An 11,554-nucleotide genomic window follows, 5' to 3' on the forward strand; every position below is an offset into this window, starting at 1 on the left:
TCGTGGTAACACATGCATAATAATAGCGACTAAATAAAAAATAAAGTATAAATACAAGTCATAACAACACATTCAAAACAATATATTGTTAATATGCTTAAATTAAATAAATTTGAAAATTTTAATTAAATTAAATTAAGTAGAAAATGTTATTTAGAAATTTTATTTTTTTAAAATTATTATTAAGTAGAAAATAAAATAATTTAGGATTTGTATTTGTTTAGAATTTTGAAAAACTTAGAAATCTTATTAATTTTAGATTTTTATCCTACAATTTTGAAATTTAATTAATTTGGATTTTTATTTAAAAATGACATTAAGTAATTTAAATTTTTTATTAATTTACAATTTTATTTAAGAATGACATTAAATTTTTGGGACTTATATTTATTTAGGATTTTAAAAACTTATAAATTTTATTTAGCTTAGATTTTTATTTAAGTAGGAAATAAAATAATTTATGATTTTATATTTATTTCATATTTTTAATTTTAATTACCATTAATATTTTATTTTATTGATTAATTTTTTAATATTATAATTTATAATGTGTTCATAAAATCAGATGGAAAGAAAATCAAAGACATTAACTTTGTTATGATTTGGCAGTCTTTACTCTATTCCATGATATCTGGTTATATATTCATATAAAATCAAATTAACTTCACGTGTTACGGTTTGAAAATATTGATTTATGATTTAAATTTAAATTATGGTTTAAGTGAATATTTGTTTTACTGTATTAACAAAAACATATTATCGAGTAGTTACTAAAAATTGTATGAAGAAAATCAACATTGTTTAATAAATGAATAATAAATAATAAATAATAAATAAATTTAAAAAAAAATTACATTTTTCGAAATCCTAATTGTTTAATGGTGTGATAATTATTACTTGCTGCACTAAATATCTAAGAAATCTGAATTTGAAGAAGAAATGAATATCTTGAAAGCAATGTAAATATCTAAGAAACAAATCTTGAAGAGAAAACACTACAAAACTCCATCATAAACTTGATTAAAAAAAACGTAGGAAAGTCAGAAACTTTGAACAGAAAACGAATGTCGAAGAATGTCAAAAAGAGTGGAGAAAACAAACCATAAAGAAACGGGAGAAAACAAACCATAAAATAGATAAACAGCATCCGTTGGCCGAAAAGATAAAAGACAATACAAAACTCCATCAAAAACTTCGATTAGAAAAACCTAGAAAAGCCTGAAACTTTTGACAGTGGAGAAAACAAACCATAAAACATAAAACAGATACAGAGTATTCATTCGAAAAGATAATAGACAAAAAATATCAAAACACAACAGAAATGTGAGAAGGAGATAAACAAAGGATAGAATAGATTATCTGAATCATTGACAATGAAAAGAAGAAAAACGAATAGAAATAAAAAAAAAATGGCTCGAACATGGCTCAAGCAGAAATAAAGAATGGAGATTATGAATGAGCTAAAATGTTAATGCAAAAAAACATAACAAGGAGTACAAAAAAATATAAAAAAACACACCAGCAATGTGAGATTGAGATGAACAAACGATATAAAAGATTACTTGCTCCATGGAGAATGAAAAGAAGAAAACCGAACAGAAATGAAAAAGGGATCTATACAACACCGTATTGTTGGAGATGGATGAAGCTCATCTCTACCTTGCATTGGTGTGTTTGATAGTCTTTTGCTAGTTTGCTTTGAAGGTTGCAATGTGTCTTAGATGATTCTGTATTTTAGGTTTGTGTATATTCAAAGGTTGCCTTTTGCTGCATGACCCATCCTAGATGCCAAATCAAGGTAGTAAGATCAAGCTCATGATGTGGTTAAATGGTTTTGGAAAAGCCTTTTAAAGTTTTCTTAAATGGTTTGATTCAGTACAAAAATAAATCTGTTTTTATTGAGAAACAATCGGTTTATTTCTGCTCTGTTAAAGGCTTTTCGAAATTTTGTTAGGGCACCAAAGGTAAAGCTCAGTCTGTTATTTCAGTTAAGCTGAGCTGGCAGTTTTGTTAACATTTAACTTGTTGTTTTTAGAATCAATCTGTTGTTTCTTTAACTGCTCTGAAACTGTTTTTTAAAAAGTGGTTAGAAACTGTTCTCTATAAAATAAAATGCCCTTCTCACGTAAAGGGATGCTGAACAATCACAGTTTTGACAGAGATACAACATTTCGTGTGTGAAAAAGAGAATTGAAAAGGTTTTGCAAAGGTTTTTAAAAAGAGAAATACATGTGAGCTTTTTCTTGAAGAACCTTGTGCTGGTTGAAGGTGTTGGTACTGTCTTGGAGCAAATAGAACAACTGGTTTATGTTCTTGCAACACAATTTCAGGTGTAATCTTTCCCTTATTCATTCTTGTAATAGGTATAAGTGTTAGTCACTCTAGATAGGGTTTCTTGGAGTGCAAGGTATGCTGGAATAGTGTTTTTCAGCCTTGGTTGTTGAAGTTCTTGAAGGGTTCAAGAACTGTTGTGTGTGCTGTAAGTGATTGTATATGTTTTAGTGGATTCCACCTTGGAGTAAGGTGAACTGGACGTAGCTCTTGATGAGTGAACCAGTATAAAAATTCTGTTGTGTTTCTCTTCTCATCCCTGCACTTAATTCTGAGTTTTCACATAATCTGTCAAGAAAGGAATCTGTTCTTTTTAATCTAAATCTGTTAATTCTGGACCTTATTAAATCTGCCATTCTAGCTTGTTAATCAATCTTCTAAACATAAATCAAGCTGTTGTGTGAATATGTAATATGGCGAAAGGGTGAACTGTTTTCCTTGACTGAACTGTGACATTTGTCCATTACTCTAGATGCCTTGTGTTAAGTAAAATTGATTAATTTTATGTTACAAACTGCAACTTTATAAACTGTGAAAGTTAATCAATTTGTTTCTGTTATTTCTGCTGGTTGATCTAAACCTTGTTGATCATGTTCTGGTTGTGCTAAAGTCATTTGTAAAAACAATCTGTTTCGTTTAAAATCAATCTGTTATTTTCACCTCTGTTACACTGTAAATCAGCTTCTTTTGCGAAAATTTGATAAGCTCAATTCACCCCTCCCCTCTTGAACTTGGACATTGTTTAACTCTAACACGTATATATAGTAAAAAACAATCGTCATTGACATTTCAAATGTTAAAAGAAGGCGCCATTTTTACAGATATCTAATGGTGTTTTTAGGCAAAAATGTTTTCCAATACAACAACTCTGCAGTTGTCGAAATGGTGAAAAAGAGTACAGAAAAAAAAAGGAGAGAAGGGGGGCAAAAGATTGAAATGCGAGTAGGGTTTGAGAGAAATACGGGATGAGAGAGAAAAAGGATTTTAAAGAGAGAGAATCGAGAAAGAAAAATGAGAGAGAATGAGGAAAACAAACTAGATGAGAGAGAAAAAAAGTGAGTTTAAAAACGTGCTACATGGCACGTTTTGGTTGGTGCAGGTGTGTTGTGCTGGTGAAAGTTTTCCTACTTTTGGTATTAAATGTTTTAGATTTTTTTTTTTCAAAATTTTGTAGAGAAAACACGTGTTTAAACTTACCCTCGTTGTACCGCCCAGGTAGTCGGAAGTGATGACGTGGCAGCAAGCGATAATATAGGCGTGTTGAACGGAACAACTGGCTGACAGAAGGGAAGGAAGTCGGGGAGCTCGTGTAATCGCCAATCGTTAAGTTGGCGTGCTCCAATCACTAGCATATCTAAACCGGCGGTCACCAGGTTTGTGTCGTAGTCGCCGGATGCGAACCCAGGCGACCAAGTGATCAGAGATCACCGAGAGGAGGACATGGCCGAAATATCAGGAAAGCTTGTTCAAGGCTTTCAAAGGGCACGAGTGCGAAGGATGAAGTTATCAGATGATCATCCCCTAGCCAGAGGTTGAGGCATGGGAATAGCTTACCAGAACATACACGATGAAGCAAGTGAAGCAGATCATGATGGCGGCCGGTGAGACCACAGGGAAGGTGTGCATAGTGACACCCCGTACTCGCCACACAGAAGAGATCGCGCTCCAAGGCAGCTATACACCGAGTTACTCCTTGCATGGGTAACTTAGTCGAACAGCCTGAAGAGTAAGAAGTGACGCTCAAGCAGAGGACGCTCCATATGGTGACGCGTGTACAGCTGGATGCGAGCCACGTGTTCAGAGGTGTAACCGTCAGGAGAGAGAAAGTGCACAGGTATATAAGAGATTCTAACGAACTTCTGAGGTACGCGCGTTTAGAACACTTCTTTACGCTTGGAGAATACTTGAGTGACAGAGAGAGTTTTTTCACAGTTCCTTGAGTTCTTAGTTTTCTCTCTTAGAGTTTTGGTGGTTCCGTCACTGACTTGAGTGTCGGAGCGCGATCGGCCGCAGCGGCGCCACTCTGTCTTTTGCAGGTTCTTGAGGTGAATCGAGGTGTGAAGGACGGAAGCTAGCGTGGTGCAAAGCCGATCCAGAGGAAGAATACCTTTGACGTGGCAAGGCTCTTGCGTTCTGGTCAACCGGCAGGATCATCAGGCACCCACCGTGGGGCCGTGTAAAACCTGTCCCCATCCACAGCGTGAGTTCTTGAAGTTTCTGTAGTTTCTGTGTGGTTGTGTGTTGGTGCAACCATTTTCCACCGTTCATTCAAGCTTTTGTTCGGTGTTTTCAAGTTTTCCACCGTTCGTTTGAGCTTTGTTCGGTAAATTCGAGTTTTCTGCCGTTCGTTTGGGTTTTAATCGGTAGTTTGAAGTTTTCCACCGTTCGTTCGAGCTTTCGATCGGTTTTCTTGAAGTTTCTTGCTGTTTGTGCGGTTTTCAATCGGTTGTTCGGAGCTTTTTCCGTTCGTTTGCATTTCTGGTTGGTGAATCGCGAGTTTGCCGGAGGAACGGTAGGTTCGTGGTGAAAGTGCAAGTTTCTGTAAAGGTTTTGACGTCCGAATCTATCGGCGTGCTGTTGTGGCTGTGTTTTTGGAAGATGCATGAAGACCTGGTCGCCTCTCAGGCCAGAAATGAAGAGCTCAGCAAAGTGACTGAGGAGTTGCGTCAAGCTCTTCAGGAACAGAGAGGACGCCCAGTCGTTGAAGAGGTCGCGCCGTCGTCGCCACCGCGCGTTTTCCCTATGCCGTTTGCTCAGGCGATCACAGACACGCCTATCCCTGCGAGCGTAGTACCTGTGAAAGTTTCTTTCACCGGCGTGGAGGACCCTGAGGCACATCTCACCACGTTCCACACACAGATGATGCTGTCCGGAGGCTCGAATGCTGTATATTGCAAGATGTTTGTGAGCACGCTCCAGGGAACAGCGCTGGAATGGTTTGTGAGCTTGCCTACAGGTCACATAACCAATTTCCAGCAGTTTTCGAAGCTTTTCGTCGAGCAATACATTGTGAACAAGGCGCCATCTAGGGTGTCTTATGACCTGTTCGACATAAGGCAGTACCAGGGAGAGTCCCTCAGGGACTACTTGAATCGTTTTGGAGCATAGATGGTCCGCTTGCCTGCTAAAGACGAGGAGATGCAGGTATACGCCTTTAAAAAGGGCGTGCTGCCGGGACCTTTCTGTGAGGCGCTGATTAGGGCTCACCCCGCCACGTTTGCTGAAGTTAGGCGACTTCCGGTGGCCCACATCGCCGACGAGAGTGAGGTCGTCGAGAAGAGAGGGAGCGTGGCCCCTGCTAGGCCACGAGCCCAGACTAGGATCCAGCCGCAGAGGGTGCTGGAGACGATGGTGGCTAAAGAGGATCAAAGGACTCGCCATCCTTATGATCCAAGAAAAAACAAGGGAAGGGGCCTAGGGCGCCCCAGGGAGTACAATCGCCCACCAAAGCACAAGTTTGTCATGGGGTTGGCGGATCTAATCGTCATTCCCAACATAGCAGCCAGGCTTAAGGCACCTGAGAAAGTGGGCGACAAGGTGTTAGGACCAAAACCAGACGCCTGGTGCGAGTTCCACCAGAGTTTTGGTCACACCGTTGATTCGTGTTTGGCCCTGGGATACCAACTCGACGACCTAGTCAAGAGCGGTTTCTTGAATGATTACCTGCTGGACAGGAGGACGGGGGGCGCGTCGAGCTCCCAGCCGGTGAGTAGTGAGGGTCAGCAGCATGAGATGCCAACCCACGGCGAGATCCACACCATCGCTGGAGGTTTCTTGGGTGGTGGATGCACTGCATCACAGAGGAAGAAATATGCAAGGTCTGTGATGACGGTGGACATGTTCGAGGACCACTCGCCAGATGTGGACATCACGTTCACAAAAGAAGATCTCAGGGACGTTGTGCCTCACGACAACGATCCCATAGTTATCTCGCTCGTCACAGCGGGAAGGAAAGTCCACCGGGTGCTAGTGGACCAAGGAAGCTCGGCAGATGTAATGTTCTGGCCGACATTCACACAGTTGCAACTACCCCTTGACCAGCTAAGACCCTATGGAGGGTGCTTGTATGGTTTCGCTGGCGATCAGGTGGAGGTGAGGGGGTACATCGAACTAAGAACAACGTTCACGAATGAGGTGGCCTCGAGGACGGAGAAAATCAAGTACCTCGTCGTGAACGCCCCCTCAGCCTATAACATTCTGTTGGGGAGACCAACCCTCAACAGAATAGGAGTTGTGCCCTCAACTAGGCACATGAAGGTTAAGTTACCGTCAATGGAGGGGGTGGTGATCACCATCAGATCCGACCAGAAGGAGGCGAAGAAATGCTATGAGAATAGCCTCAAGAATAGGAGGTCAGTAAGTTACATCACCACGACGCCGCCTCCTGGTGTGAAGCCCAAGCCAACAGAATGGCGAGTTGTTGATGCGGCAATGGAGGTGGCCGCCGGAGGCGATGTCACCATGCTGGATGCTGAGGTTGAGGGAGAGAGCGGGGGACCGGAGGAAGAGGCGAGGAACTGCCCAGAGGAAGCGAGGGAATTGGGAATCGCCAGGGCGGTGATCGCCAGGGAAGCCAGACCCAAACCCGTCGAGGAGTGGCTCGAAAGGGAGATCGGGGGAAATGTCTTCAAGCTGGGAAGATCTCTGGAGGCTGAGCTCCAAGAACAGATCGCCAAGGTGATAGAACGGCATCTGGATGCTTTTGCATGGTCTGCTTCAGACATGCCGGGAATTGACCCCGATTTCTTGTGTCACCATTTGGCAATGGACACACAAGTTAGACCAGTGCGGCAGAGAAGAAGGAAATTCAACGAGGAGAGGAGGCAGGCAATCAGGGATGAAACACAGAAGCTCCTCGCCGCAGGCCATATCAGGGAAGTCCAGTACCCTGAGTGGTTGGCTAATGTCGTGCTGGTGAAGAAAAACAATGGGAAGTGGCGCATGTGCGTCGACTTCACTGACCTGAACAAGGCTTGCCCAAAGGATTCGTACCCTTTGCCAAGCATAGATACCCTGGTCGACAGTGCAGCAGGGTGCAAGTTGCTGAGCTTTCTGGACGCCTTCTCGGGGTATAATCAGATAAAGATGCATCCTATGGATGAAGAGAAAACTGCCTTCATGACTGAGAGGTCGTGCTACTGTTACAAGGTGATGCCCTTTGGGCTGAAGAATGCGGGGGCCACGTACCAAAGATTGATGGATAAGGTACTTGCACCAATGCTGGGAAGGAATGTGCAAGCGTACGTAGATGATATGGTCGTGACCTCACCGGAAAAGAGCAAGCACGTCTCGGATCTGGAGGAGTTGTTCACCACAATCGCCAAGTTCAGATCAAAGCTGAACCCCGAGAAGTGCATTTTTGGCGTGGAGGCAGGGAAGTTCTTGGGATTCCTCTTAACTGAAAGAGGAATAGAGGCAAATCCTGATAAGTGTGCTGCCATTTTGGCGATGAGGAGCCCGGCTACCGTGAAGGAGGTGTAACAACTTACAGGTCGGATGGCCGCCCTGTCTCGTTTTGTCTCGGCTAGCGGAGAGAAAGGCCATCCGTATTTCCAATGTTTGAGGCGAAACAACAAGTTTGTCTGGTCGAAGGAGTGTGAAGAAGCCTTCGTGAAGCTTAAAGAGTACTTGCAAGCCCGCCGGTTTTGTGTAAACCCTTGGTAGGAACCCCTCTCAGGTTGTATTTTGCTGTGACTGAGAGGGCGGTGAGTGCGGTGCTCGCCCAAGATCAAGACCAGGCTCAGAAGCCTATTTATTTCGTCAGCAAGGTGTTGCAAGGCCCGGAGGTGAGGTATCAGGCCTTGGCGAAAGCTGCACTGGCTGTAGTATTTTCGGCGAGGAGGTTGCACCACTATTTTCACAGTTTTACAGTGCTGGTGATGACCGACTTGCCCATCCAGAAAGTCCTGAAGAAGCCTGACGTAGCTGGGAGAATGGTGAAGTGGGCGGTGGAGCTGTCGGAGTTCGACATCAAGTATGAGCCCCGAGGTCCGATCAAGGGGCAGATTTTCGCTGATTTTGTGGTCGAGCTCTCGTCGGAAGTAGCACGAGTTGAAGGGGATGATTTTCGTTGGGTGCTCTCGGTGGACAGATCGTCAAACCAGCAGGGTAGCGGTGCTGGAGTCATTCTAGAAGGGCCCAACGGCGTGCTGATAGAACAGTCTCTGAGGTTTGCCTTCAAAGCCAGCAACAATCAAGCAGAGTATGAGGCGTTGATCGCCGGAATCTTGCTGGCCAAGGAGATGGGAGCTAGGGTGCTGATGGCTAAGAGTGACTCGTTATTAGTCACGGGACAAGTAACAGGCGAGTTCCAGGCCAAGGATCCACAAATGGCGGCTTACTTGGAGTATGTGCAGGAGTTGAAGAGTTCCTTTGTCTCGTTTGAAGTGGTGCATGTGCCCAGAGAGAAGAATGCCCGAGCAGACTTGCTAGCTAAGCTCGCAAGTTCGGGCAAGAGGGGTAGGCAGAGGACAGTGATCCAAGAAACTCTGAAGACACCTAGAGCATTTGTGGCAGATCACCTGGTTCTTCAGATAAGCAAGTCGACGAAGAAAGCGGCGAGGAGTCACAGGTCCTTGACCTAGGAGACCTTGAGATCGTCGAGAATAAGAGCATGCTGGGGGGAGAGGGTGAACATGACGCAGGTCTGCGCAACGCATGAGCCAGACACGTGGATAACACAGTACCAGCGCTGCCTGGCAGATGGCCTTCTCTCGCTGGATCCGACGAAGGCTAGAAAGATAAAGAAGAACTCCAGCAAGTTCACCATGATTGATGGCGAGTTGTACAGATTTGGGTTCACACACCCACTCCTGGAGTGTGTGCACGGAGAAAAATGTACAAGAATTATGGCCGAGCTCCACGAAGGGATATGTGGAAGTCACGTCGGGGGTCGAGCTCTGGCTGCAAGAACTCTCCGTGCAGGCTATTACTGGCCAACAATGAGGGAAGACTGCAAGAAGTATGCACAGTGTTGCAAGCAATGTCAACAGCACGCCGATTGGCACAAAGCGCCTCCAGAAGAGTTAAAGTCAATTTACAGCCCTTGGCCGTTTCATACGTGGGGAATTGACATTCTAGGACCTTTCCCATTGGCGATCAGGCAGATGAAGTACTTGGTGGTGGCGATTGAATACTTCACCAAGTGGATCGAAGCAGAACCAGTAGCCCAGATCACTGCACACAAGATTGAGAGCTTTGTATGGAAGAACATCGTGTGCCGGTTTGGTGTGCCTAAGCGCCTGGTGTCAGACAATGGGACTCAGTTTGCAAGTCACCTACTGAAGAAGCTGTGCGAAGAAGTGGGAATTCAGCAGGTGTTTGCATCCGTCGATCACCCTCAGACAAATGGCCAAGTAGAGTCCGCCAATCGGGTGTTGCTGAAAGGTTTGAAGAGAAGACTGGAGAAAGCTAAGGGGTCGTGGGCTGAGGAGGTACCCCGCATAGTTTGGGCGTACCATACCACCGAGCAGTTAGGAACCCATGAGACCCCGTTCAGCTTGGTCTATGGATGTGATGCAATGATTCCAGTAGAAATCCAGGAGAGCTCGCCGAGATTCCAGAACTTTGTGGCGGAAGACTCGAACGAAGAAAGAAGGTTGAATCTGGATTTACTGGATGAGGTCAGGGAGGAGGCAAGGGTAAAGGCTGAGGCAGTGAAAAGGAGGATTGAACGAAGGTATAACTCGAAGGTGATGCCAAGGCAGTTTAGAGAAGGCGACCTGGTGATGAGGAAGGCCCACCAATACGAGATGGAAAACAAGTTATCGCCTAAGTGGACAGGACCGTTCAGAATAACCGAGGCGCTCGGGAACGGCGCCTATCGCTTAGAGACATTGGAAGGAGGGGCGATTCCTCGCACTTGGAATGCCACACACCTCAAGTTATATTACAGTTAAAGCTTTGTAAGTAAAAACGAACATGAAGAGATTTGCAAGCTTTCTGTTAAAACAGTTTGAAGGGGGCACTCTTTTTTCCCTAAGGAGGGTTTTTAATGAGGCCACCCAATAAAGAAGAGTTTTCAAAGAATTTAAAGCTTCTAAGATTGCATGCTTGTTGTTCGAAAGTTTTAGAAAAAAGACCTTATCACTCGTACGTGATTCAAGGCAAGTTTAAAGTTACGCTGCATGCTTTCTAAGAAAAAGTTTTAAAGTCCCCATCGCTTTTCGACGATTGGCGGCATTAGTTAAAGTTTTAAAGTCCTCATCGTCTTACGGCGATCGGAGGCACCAGTAAGGATTAAAGACCTCAATGCTCTCGTGCGTCTTGAGGCGAGAAAGATAAAGACCTCCTCGCCGTCGAGCGAGTGCAGGCGAGAAAGAGATAAAGTCCTTAGTGCATCCAGGGGGGAGGAAATGTACACCCTGGGCAAGTTGAGGCACCAGATAAAGTCCTTCTCGCCGTCGAGCGAGTTCAGGCCAGATAAAGTCCTTCTCGCCGTCGAGCGAGTTCAGGCGAGATAAAGTCCTTCTCGCCGTCGAGCGAGTTCAGGCGAGAAAAAGTCCTTCTCACCTCAGAGTGAGTTCAGGCAAGATGAACTGAAAAGTCAGGGGTGTTCGTGACCTTAAACGGCGGGAAAGGAAGGAAAACGCTTTTGCCCTTTAAGTGAAACATCAATATTGACTTAGTAAGACCAGAGAAGACTTCCACGCTTGTAGGCGGTGTGAAGGCAGATAAAATCCTTCTCGTCTTGAACGAGTTCAGGTATGGCGTGAAGGGTGAAAGAAGTTTAAAAGATAGCTAAGGTAGGTTCAAAGAGAACACCTCGCTATCCAGCTTATTGTTCTGAAACTCAGGGAGGTATAGAAGGATCCGAAAGGCGCCTCTACCCCCCAGATGAGGGAACAATAGCCAAGTTATGAAGGCAAAGAAAGCTTACATCGCTAGAAACCCTATGGCGATCAGAAGAATTCCAGGCAATGACAGGAGTAAAGGCTAACCTTGCCGGGCAGATCAGGTAAACTGTATTGTGATACCAGTTTAAGTTAAAACCTGCTGCCTAGTAAGTAACTAATTGCCTTAAGTTTGCAAGTTACGTTAAATGTCATCGCTTGAAGGTTAATGAGTTGCTCAAGTTTTACTTCGAGTTAACAGTTCGATAAATTGTTATGAGATTAATGGTTTGCTCAAGTTCAAAGCGCGAGTAAGAAAGCAGATGAAGGTTAAAGAACGCGAAGTAAACAGAAAGACGAGGTGCAAAAAGCAGAAGAAGTTATATAAAAGC

The sequence above is a fragment of the Phaseolus vulgaris genome, chromosome 10 (assembly GCF_051622355.1).
Source record: "Phaseolus vulgaris cultivar YP4 chromosome 10, ASM5162235v1, whole genome shotgun sequence".
Taxonomy (NCBI): Eukaryota; Viridiplantae; Streptophyta; class Magnoliopsida; order Fabales; family Fabaceae; genus Phaseolus; species Phaseolus vulgaris.